Raw genomic sequence first — 11,631 nt, forward strand, 5'->3', positions numbered from 1 at the left:
TGACTCATCTTTTTAGTGCCATCATAAGGTACTTTACCTTGTATACAGTTGGACATGTGAAACAGATCCAGAAGAGTGTTGGTATACTTCTCTTGGGACAAACTCAATTTTTGCAAAGCTTTATCCCGTAGAATTTTAATGCCAAGAATATAAGAAGCTTCCCCAAGGTCTTTCATATCAAATGTCTGAAACAACCATGTCTTTATACCTTGGAGTAACTGAATATCATTCCTAGCTAATAAAATATCATCTACGTATAAAGTAAGAAAGGCAATGAGATCTCCCACTATTTTGATATAAACACAGTGATCTTCTGGATTCTGAGTAAAACCATATGCTGTAATTACTTCATTGAACTTGATATTCCATAATCTTGAGGCTTGCTTCAAACCGTAAATAAACTTGTCCAACTTATACACCTTTGCTTCAATTTTAGGTCTAACTAATCCACGTGGTTGTTCCATATAAATCTCCTCATCCAAATTTCCATTTAAAAAAAAAATTTTAACATCCATTTGGAACAACTCATAGTCATAATATGCAACCAATTCCAGGAGAGCTCGAATAGAGTGTATTCGTGCAACAGGAGAGAAAGTTTTATCATAATCAATCCTGTATTGTTGAGTAAAACCCTTGGCAACAAGACGAGCTTTGAATCTTTCAACTTTACCTTCAACATTTCTCTTCCTTGTAAAAATCCACTTGCACTTAATGGGCTTAACCGATGTAGGAGGATCAACAAGTTTCCAAACTTTATTTTTATACATAGAGTCCATCTCTTCTTCCATTGCCGACTTCCACTTGTTGGAATCCGCATCAAGGAGTGCTTGCTTGTAAGTGTCAGGATCAGTAACGTCTTCATTCAATCTTGTTCTTTCATAAGTTTCTCCAGCATAGGTATAAAAATCTGAAGATGATAGGAGTTGACTTGGTTTTCTTTCTCTAGTCCCTCTTCGAAAATCCGTTTGGGTGGAATTCTCTATATTGGAAGGAGATTCAGAAGAAGACATTTCAACATATTCTTCCAAGTGAGACTTCGTACCTAAATCTTCATCACAATCAAATCTATCCTCAATGAATTGTACATGTATACTTCAATAATCACCTTTTCCTTGGGATCATATAACCTATATCCTTTCAAATGTTCAGAGTACCCAACGAATAAACATCTTCAAGTCTTAGTCTTTAATTTTTCCTTAGGATCAAGATTTAAAACATGAGCAACACATCCCCATACTTTAAAATGGATAAGACTAGGAATTTTGCCTGACCATACCTCATAAGGTGTTTTCTCAACCGACTTTGAAGGAACTCTATTTGAGATATAGGTAGCTGTCAATAGTGCTTCACCCAAAAAGGATATTGGCAAATTTGCAAGTGCCATTATAGATCTTACTATCTCTAGTAAGGTTCGATTTCTCCTTTCAGCAATACCGTTCTATTCATGTGTATAAGGCATGCTAAACATATGGATAATCCCATTTGACTTGAAAAATTCAGAGAATAACTCCGAACAATACTCTCCACCTCTGTTGGTGTGCAATGTTTTGATCTTCCTTCCTGTGGCATTTTTTACTTCCAATTTAAAGGTTTTGAAATAATCTAAGGCCTCATTTTTTCTATGCAGTAAATATACTTTTCCATATCTTGAACAATCATCTATAAATATGATAAAATACGAATGACCATTATGAGTATTCACATTCATAGGTCCACATATATCAGAATGAATAATATCCAAAACATGAGAACTTCTTGAGCCTTTGGATGGAAAGGGTATCTTTGTCATTTTCCCATATATACAACACTCACAAATAGGAAAATCATTATGTGAAAGATTTTTCAATAATCCTAGTGTCACAAGTCTTGTAATTCTATTCTTGTTTATATGCCCTAGTCGTAAATGCCATAAATATAATTCATTTTCCTTAATATCCGAAGAAGCAGAAACATTGAACACCATATTTCCTCTAAGTTGCAATTGATATAAATCAGAATTTTGAAAACCTCTCAAAATAACTTTATCATCTTGTAACATAAGAAACTTTCCACTTCCAAATAAAAATTTAAATCCAAGTTTCTCAAGACAAGATACAAATAATAGACTTCTTCTCATTGAAGGAGCATAAAGACAATCTTCTAAATCAAAATTTTTTTATCAACAAGCTTTAGCCGGTAAGTTCCTATGTTCCACGATGGCCTTTTCATCATTTTCCATGTAAATAAATTTTGTTCTATCCTCAATCTTTCTTAGTTCCTTGAAGCCCTGTAACTCATTCGATACATGAACAGTTGCACCAGAATCAGCCCACCAACTAAAAGGCTTGATATAAATAGTATAAGTTTCAAGAGATAAGGACTGACTAGTTTTCTCTTGTTGCCCCTCCTGCATGGTTTTCAAAGCCCTACAGTACTTCTTTATATGTCCTGGCTTATTACAGAAGAAGCAAACACGTTGATTTGCATGTACTTCAACCCTTTGTTGATTGACCTTTTTGTTCTTGAAGTTTTGAAATCGAAAGTTCTTTCCCTTCTTCTTAAAATTCTTCTTCTTCAGCTTCAAAACTACGTTAGCACTAGGTGAAGGTTTATCTAACTCAATACTTGGATTGAGTCTATCAGACTGGTGGTCGATCATATTAACCAAATCAAATATAGTCCACTTCGTCTTGGACAAAGAATAAAAAATTTGAATATATTTGAGAGAATTGGGCAAAGAGTGATAATGGTGACCGCTTTAGTTTCTTCATCTATTGGTCTACCATGATATTGTAACTCATCTGCCATGGCAAGCACGCCATTTACATGTTTTCTCACATTAGAATTTTCTTCGCATTTGGCACGAGTGAACTTTTGCCATAAGTTATTGATGTGAGTAGATGACTTTTTACCATATTTAGCCTCAAGCTGGTCAAGAATCTCTTTTGTAGTGGAGACATGAAAATAAGTCATCAAGAGATTCTCACTTAGAGCCCCAAGAATATGTGACCTAGAAATTTCATTAGCATCATCCTATTCCTTGAATTTTCTAAGGTCATTCTTATACTGTTTCAGATTATTAGGGTAGTTTACTCGGGAAGGTCTTTGAGGAGGAATATCCACTTTGATAATATTATCAAACCTATAGCCTCGAAGCATTAAGTCAACCCGTTGTGACCAGTTCGCATAATTAGTCCCATCAAGTACATTTTTCTTTAGGGACTTAGCAAAATTATGTCCACTACTAGATGTTCCTGTCATCCAGAAAATATTTCAATATTTGGGAGAACATACATAATTATATAATCATCTTAGCCATCTAGTACTCCCACTTACCTTTGGGGATTCATGAGAGTTACTAGGCAATTCATTCTGCACATAATAAACAAACAACAATATCACAAACAAACAAACAAACAAACAAATAAATTAATTCATACTTACCCTTTGGGGATTCATATGAATTAATTTATAATATACTAATCTAATTATACAACTCGCATTACCCTTTGGGGATTTTCAAATTATATAATTAAATTAATTTTCATGTACAAATACATAAATATATAACAAGGCATGCAATAAGACAAATTATAAATACTTCAAGAAATTATAGCAAAGAAATAATTAAAAACAAAAAAAAAAAACTAAACCAATTAGATATGAACTTTTTATAAAATATCAACATATAAATCTTCAAACCTATAGTCTTGGATCTCAAATAGCCAAATAAATTCCAAACAACATGAACATTCCATTAAAAATAAAATTTTGGGTAAAAAAACTCTTAAAACACATTATGGCTCATTATATAAGTAAAACCCGGTTTGGTTCATGGTCATGCGTCATTACAGACCCGAACCATACAAGGCCGCACGTAAACAAGCATGCCCTAACAGCAGCCCGCGCATTGACAGGCCCGCGCACACCAGCCCTCGTGTATGAAAGCCCGCACATAGCAGCCCTCTGTTAGGCTCTCTAGTCATGGATCGAGTCACCCGGCGTTCTCCTCTAGCTTCCAGATTGAATGACGAAGAAGGGAAGGATTTGGGGTTCTTGGAACGCCCAATGATGAAGGGACGTGAGCCTTTGAAGGAGTTCCAACCTTAGGCCTCTTTAGAGAGAGAACCTGATCTCATTTAGACTAATGATCAATGCTTGTTTTCATTCCATCACTTGACGCCCTAAATAGGTCAAGGAAAACATCAAAGGTTCTATAATTACAATTAGACCCTTATGGAACTTCAAATTACAATTAAACCCCTAAGGTACTGAAATACAAGTTATTCCATCTCTTCTCTTCTCTGGTTAGCCACTCTTGATGCTATGGAGTCCATAACATCACCCCCCTCCTAAAGAAAGAGCTTGTCCTCAAGCTCGAAAGTGGGGAATAGAGTCTGGAAGGACTCGAGTGTCTCCCAAGAGGCTTCTATCAATTCCTTGTCAGTCCACCGAACCAGCACTTCCCAAGCATTGTTCACTCGCCTGGCTTGAAGGATCTGAGCGGGCGTGGGCATGGACCTGCCATATTTGAGAGGAGGCAGAGGGTATGCAGCAGTGGTGAGTCTCCCTTGAATGGCTTGAGAAGGGAGACGTGGAAGACGTCATGGAGCTTGGCGTCTGGTGGTAGTTTCAAACGATACACCACAGTGCCAATATGCTGCATGACCTGGAATGGCCCATAAAATTTTGGAGAAAGCTTATTGCGTTTGATGGTGGCAAGAGATAGTTGGCTGTATGGTTGAAGTTTGAGCCAAACAAATTCTCCAGGTGCAAAGGAAAGGGGACGATGTCCTTTGTCATAAGTATGCTTCATAGTTGCTTGTGAACGTTGTAACTGAAGGCAGACTTGCGCAAGCATTGCATCTCTGTCGGCTAATGCTTGGTCCAATGCTGCTACCCGAGAAGACCCCGGTTCATAAGAAAGTAGGCGCGGAGGTTCGCATCCATAAACAACTCGAAAGGGGGTAGTACCCAGTGCTGTGTGGTATGAGGTATTATAACAATACTCCGCCCATGCTAACCAACGAACCCACTGTCGGGGTGTGTCCCCCACAAAGCATCGCAAATACATCGCCAATATGCGGTTAACCACCTCTGTCTGGCCGTTTGTTTGAGGGTGGTATGTTGAAGAAAAAGCTAACTTAGAGCCATGGAGCTTAAATAGTTCCCCCCAGAATTTACTGGTGAAGATAGCATCACGGTCGCTGGTGATGGTCTCTGGAAGGCCATGGAGACGGACAATATTATCCATGAAGAGTTGAGCGACTTGTGTTGCTGTATACGGATGGCTGAGGGCCATAAAGTGGGCATATTTCGAGAACTGGTCTACCACAACAAGAATAACAGATTTCCCTACAGAAGGAGGAAGACCATCGATAAAATCCATTGAGAGATCTGCCCATACCTGTGAAGGAAGTTGAAGTGGCTGTAGCAAGCCGGCGGGTTGTAAGGATTCAGACTTATTCCTCTGACAGACCTGGCACGATGCAACATATTCAGCAATGAGCCCATTCATACCTCTCCAATAAAACTCCCGACTGAGGTGGAAGTATGTCTTCTGCTGGCCCTCATGTGTACTATCATGAAAGGAGGCAATAATAGCAGGAAGGAGTACCGACGAAGGATGAAGATATATGCGTCCTTTATATAGAATGAGACCGTCCTATAGTGTCCAGTTCTTGTCCTTGGAATGGTTGTCGATTTGAGCTTGTAATTCAAGGAGATCTAGATGATGGCTAGTATCCTGACGGATTGTGTCCAACAAAGGGGACTTGGGGTGGCTCAGTGCGTGCAAGTGTGAATCCCCTAGTTCTCTGTGGGACAAGGCGTCTGTTGCCCGGTTGAGATAACCCGGTTTGTATTCCACCTGAAAATTGAATCCCATTAATTTACTGAGCCAATGTTGTTGTGGGATGTAGTAAGGCGCTACTCCAATAAGTATTTGAGGCTACAGTGGTCTGTCCGGATCACAAAAGGTCTGCCCCACAAATACGGCCGCCAATGCTGCATGGCTTTGGCCAAACCGATGAGTTCCCGTTCATAAGTGGCTAACTTGTGATGGTGAGGAGCGAGATGGCGGCTGAAATAGGCAATGGGGTGACCCTGTTGCTACAAGACGGCACCTATCCCTCCCCCGGATGCATCGCATTCGATGAAATTTTTGGCAAAGTTGGGCAATTGGAGAACTGGTGCTGACGCTAATGCCTGTTTTAAGTTGTTAAACGAGGAGTCTGCCAACTGAGACCACTGAAAGGCATGCTTCTTCAGTAAATTGTGCAATGGCGCTGCCAGGTGACCATATTCTTTGATAAATTTTCTATAATACCCTGCGAGACCAAGGAACCCTTTCAAAGCTGTAACGGAGTGAGGTGTGGGCCAATCCATAACCGATTGTATCTTGCTGAAATCTGGTTTCACCCCAGATGCCGAGATCACATGCCCCAAATAAGCTACTTCGGATGTGGCAAAGTCACATATGGCACGATTGAGAAATAAATGGTGTGCTCGGAGAATTGTGAAAACCTGTCTCAATTGGTGCAAATGTGCTTCCCAAGTTTTGCTATAGACCAGTATATCGTCAAAAAAACTAAGACATGCTTCCGTAAGAAAGGGCGAAATACCTGGTTCATAAGCGCTTGAAAGGTGGACGGGACATTGGATAGCCCAAATGGCATCATCAAGAACTCGTAGTGACCATGGTGGGTGTGGAAGGCAGTTTTTTCGATATCCTCCAATAAACCCGAATCTGATGGTAGCCAGATTTCAAGTCCAACTTTGTAAATAATTGAGAGTCGTGTACCTCATCCAATAATTCATCGACCATTGGAATTGGAAATTTATCTTTGATGGTGCGAGCATTGAGTTCACAGTAATCCACACAAAAGTGCCAAGATTTATCTAATTTCTTTACCAACAATACCGGGGAAGAAAAAGGAGAATGACAAGGCTAAATAATACCTTGTTGGAGCATTTGTTGACATTGTCTTTCTATCTCATCTTTTAGCACATGGGGATAGCGGTAGGGACGCACTACCACTAGTTCAGTGCCCATTTTCAAACGAATTCTGTGATCACACTCTCGTATAGGAGGAAGGTCGGCAGGGTCATGAAATCAATCAGCATATTCTGCCAACAATGAAGCTAAGTTATCCCCTTTTGAAGGATCCAACGAAAGTGTTTGGAGGCTGCATGGCCACTGGGCGCTATTGCCCTGGAGGGTGATCGGATGGGTGTCCTGTTTAAAACTCATGGTAAGGGATTGGAAATCCCATAAGATCGGACCCAATCGCTGTAGCCATTTAATGCCCCATACGAGGTCAAACCCAGCCAGCGGTATGACCAAAAATTCTGCTACAAAGGAGTGACCTTCAATAGTAAAGGGCACTGCTGAACCGAAACCCACAGTGGTGACCTTGTCACCATTAGCCACTGAGACTGATATTCCTAATTTCTGCTGTAGTGATAACCCCAACTGTTGTACTGCCTGGCTGCTTATAAAATTATGTGTGCTGCCTGAGTCCACGAGTGCAAGCAGGAGATGATGGTTCATGGTGGCATGGACCTGCATGGTATTGGTGCTCTGCATGCCTGTCATGGCATGGAGGGAGATTTCTAGTGTTTCCTCCTCGGTTTGGTCCATATCCTCCTGAAAGTCATCCTCTGAGGGGTCTTCTATTTCTACCCAAAATAGTCTTTTGCATTGATGGCCCTTGATGAATTTTTCATCACAATTGAAACATAGGCCCTGAGCCCTTCTCTGATCAATTTCTGCTTTTGTCAGACGTTTGATAAATCCCGGTGGGGGTGTAAAGGCTGGTGGTGGTGGTGGTGAGGGGTGGTTGGGAGGAGGCCTGGGGTGAGTGGAATAAGGACCATGGGGCTGTGGGCGAGGTTGCCAAGGGGGACGTTTGTTTAAGGACTCACGGAAGAGGCGTTGTTTGGTGTCCAATGCTCTTGCCAAATTCATGGCATGGGCTAGGGAGGTGGGGGCTTCCAATTCCACTTCTAGGCGAAGGGGTTCTACTAGGCCAGCCGTGAACAAATTGACATAAAGTTCAGGTCAGACCAAATGACTTGCATGAGCAAGTTTTTCTTGGAACAATTTCTGATATTGTTCTTTAGTGCCAAGCTGTTTTAGATTGACCAAATCCCCAACTGGGTTGCTGCGAAGCGGAGGACCAAACCGTAGCATACAATTTTCTTTGAAAAATTCCCAATCATAGACCACAAACTCGTTTTTGAATTGATGAAACCACATACGCGCTTCATCGAGCATGTGGAAGGCGGCTAATTGAACGTTGCCTTCGGGTAGAGTTCTTTGATTGGAAAAGAAATGATCACACCTGTGCAACCACATTAAAGGGTCGGAGGACCCATCATACGTTGGAAAATCAAGCTTTGTGTACCTTGGCACGGTAGGGGGTGCTGGATTGAGGCCCCCACGAGGTGGAGGTGTTTGGCGCAGGGGAGGAGGTGGAGGCGTTGGATGAGGGTTGAGATGATCTGCTGGGCGTGAGGAGGATGCCATCTGGACTGAAAGCTGGGTAAAGCCTTCCTCCATGCGTGACAACAACATCTGGAATTTTCCCTCCAGGCCATTGATTTGAGATTGTAGATCAGCATGGTTTTCTTCCACAAAATTTTGAATTTCTGCAGGGGAAGAGGAATCACCAAGGGTGGTCCTGTCTGATACCACGATGTTAGGCTCTCTAGCCATGGATCGAGTCACCCGATGATCTCCTCTAGCTTCCAGATTGAATGACGAAGAAGGGAAGGATTTGGGGTTCTTGGAACGCCCAATGATGAAGGGACGTGAGCCTTTGAAGGAGCTCCAACCTTAGGCCTCTTTAGAGAGAGAACCTGATCTCATTTAGACTAATGATCAATGCTTGTTTTCATTCCATCACTTGACGCCCTAAATAGGTCAAGGAAAACATCAAAGGTTCTATAATTACAATTAGACCCTTATGGAACTTCAAATTACAATTAAACCCCTAAGGTACTAAAATACAAGTTATTCCATCTCTTCTCTTCTCCGGTTAGCCACTCTTGGTGTTCTGTAGTCCATAACACCCTAGTGCAAGAAGGCCCGGGCACAGCAGCCCGTGCCTGCGGCGCCAACACACAATAAGCCTAAACTAGGCTTATATCCATTCACAAATAAATAGCCAAAAATTCTGAAAAACAATATGGAAAAAATATAGAAAATAGAATATATCTCTATTATACAAGCAGAGGCATAGATCACTTGTAATTGTTAGACTTGATGTCTAATAATAATAAAATAAATATCATAAAAATAGATATTAAATCCTCCATAATTCTCCTTATCATGAGAGCCATACATATATCATAGAATTGAAATAAGAAGAATAAAGAGAGCGTACCTTTCATCTTAAAGAATATAAATAAAACTTGAAGTACACAAGATAACCTTTTATAATTTGTTTAAAAGTGATAAGCTTGCTCCCGTTCAGCCAGACTAGGTGTACAAATAGCATTAGCCTCACTTGTAAGACCATGGAGGAATTTATAGATTTCCAAAGGGTGTGGCACTAATGACTATTCATAAGGATACATCCTCTTAGGAGAGATACATCCCCTCAAGAGAGATACATCTCGTTATTCCCAAGGGATGTGTCCACTAAATCAATGTACCCAATTAATCTACTTCTACAGGGGGATGTGTTGGCCATTATTCCCTGTACTGAACATCCAATGACAAAGCATCTAAAAGTGGGCCCCATGCCTATAAAATCATGGTAATTTTATTTCATAAATAATATATTTGAAACCATAATTCCAACACTTGTTTCTTTCTAACCTGATTGAAGAACAATAAACCTTGATTCTATTTTATCCTTAAAGTAATGGGATAACTTACCTCCTTCTGCCAGTTGGTTCTCAATTTGATCCATATCAATATAACTGTTTGAACGACAGTCCCTAATAACATCCCAGACCAGATGCCCTGCAAGAATATAACAAGCAGAATTAAGTAAAACAAATCTTGCTTAGTTTAGATGATTTTTGTATTGAAATCGAGAATATTAAGTTGTAATGACGAGAGTATTTAGCTTGAATTTGAAGCCAAGCAAGGCTCCCACAGGTAAACCTATAAGGTAGTAGCATCCTATGTTGATAAATGCTACCAAGGCTTTCCACCCTGCAACTACTGCCACACCTGAAATTTTCCCGAAACAAGGTGTAACCCAATTCCTGACTGACAAATCTGATACCATGAAAGCAGATAAACTGTGCCAAGTCAATGAACCACCAAGAAATATTCCCCGCCATGGCTGCTCCAATCACACCATGTCCGAGCTTTGTTACAAGCACCCAATTCAACAGACCATGAAGGGCTAATGCCACAGCAGATATAGTAGCCATGGTCCAAACTCTGCTCTGAGATTGAAAAAACTTCTGTAGTGGGAAATTCACTGCATATTCAAACAATTGTGTAAGCACCCATATGCAGTATTTGCCTGCAACTTCTGATATCTCATCTGTTGGATGGAGTTTCTAGATGGGTGTTGTGGATATGTAAACTGGTGCCAGAAGTATATGAAATTATCCACGCAAGTAATTATCCACGATCTTTGCATGTAAACTCCAAGCATATGAAATTTTCCTGCCCCAACTGCTTGACCACAGAGTGTTTCCAAGGCGTTACCCATTCCTAGCAATGAATCAGTTGAAAGAATCAGATTCTACTTTTAGATATTAACAGTGTGAGTGTGTGTAATGTGTGAGAGAAAGAGAGAGAACTGAACCATAAAAAGAATGAAGAAGCAGATTTGTGCCCACTGAAGTGCATATGGAGATGCAAAACCAGCAAGAGATAAATGGATTAGCAGAAGCCATGAACGAATCGGTGCCTACAGACAAGGAGAAAGAAAAACGAGAAGCATGGTAGACGAACTTACCATGATTCCAAAAACAAAGCCTTTGATGACATTCTGAACAACGGATACAGCAGCAAGCTCCACAGTCCCAAGGTGCCCAACGATGGCCACAGTTACAAACCCAATGGTGAACTGCAGCACTGAAGTGAGTATCGCAGGGGCTGCTATGTGCCACAGCTTCTTTGATTCACTCCAGGTCTTCTGACCTAACCTTCTCTTACCCAGAACAGGAACACCCAACAACATTCGTGTTCCCCTTTTTGTCCTTTTGCCTTTCCGCTGTACCAATCCAAAGGCTACAAGAACCCAATTCTGTAAACAGTATTTAGACTCGCGAGACAAAGAAGCTATACATGGCTCCCATGCAATTGCAGAGGGCTTGTCCGTCTCTCTGGTGCAACGCCACCTGTTGTAGCCTTTTCGAAATAGGCAGATTGCCCAGTACTTATGTCAATATACCTACTCAAGTGTGTTTAAGGAGAGCGGTGGGTGTTTGACTTGCAAGTGTGTTCACGGACTTGCTGAATGAACTGTAAAGAAATCTCATAATTCGTGGTGGTAGTTTGTAAATAACATAATATTTTGACTTTGTAAAATTTCATCAACTAATAAGTTAGTGTTCCATATGAATAGGACGAACAAGACTGTTTTGATTCCTCTTAATCACACTTCTGTTTAGGCGATTCTTGTTGTAAAATTGTATATAAATACTACTCGAAATCAATATAAAATTATGATTCAATTC

At 40.6% G+C, this 11,631-nt stretch overlaps 1 pseudogene; it reads right to left on the minus strand.

Moving 5' to 3' along the window:
• Positions 1-2,158: 2,158 nt before the first annotated feature.
• LOC137952639 (protein DETOXIFICATION 29-like) lies at positions 2,159-11,132 on the minus strand (annotated as a pseudogene).
• Between the last annotated feature and the right edge of the window lie 499 nt (positions 11,133-11,631).

Source organism: Aristolochia californica, unplaced genomic scaffold, assembly GCF_029961685.1.
Source record: "Aristolochia californica isolate CCGP_79_NKW_82.1479 unplaced genomic scaffold, dmAriCali1.0.hap1 SCAF_16, whole genome shotgun sequence".
Classification (NCBI taxonomy): Eukaryota; Viridiplantae; Streptophyta; class Magnoliopsida; order Piperales; family Aristolochiaceae; genus Aristolochia; species Aristolochia californica.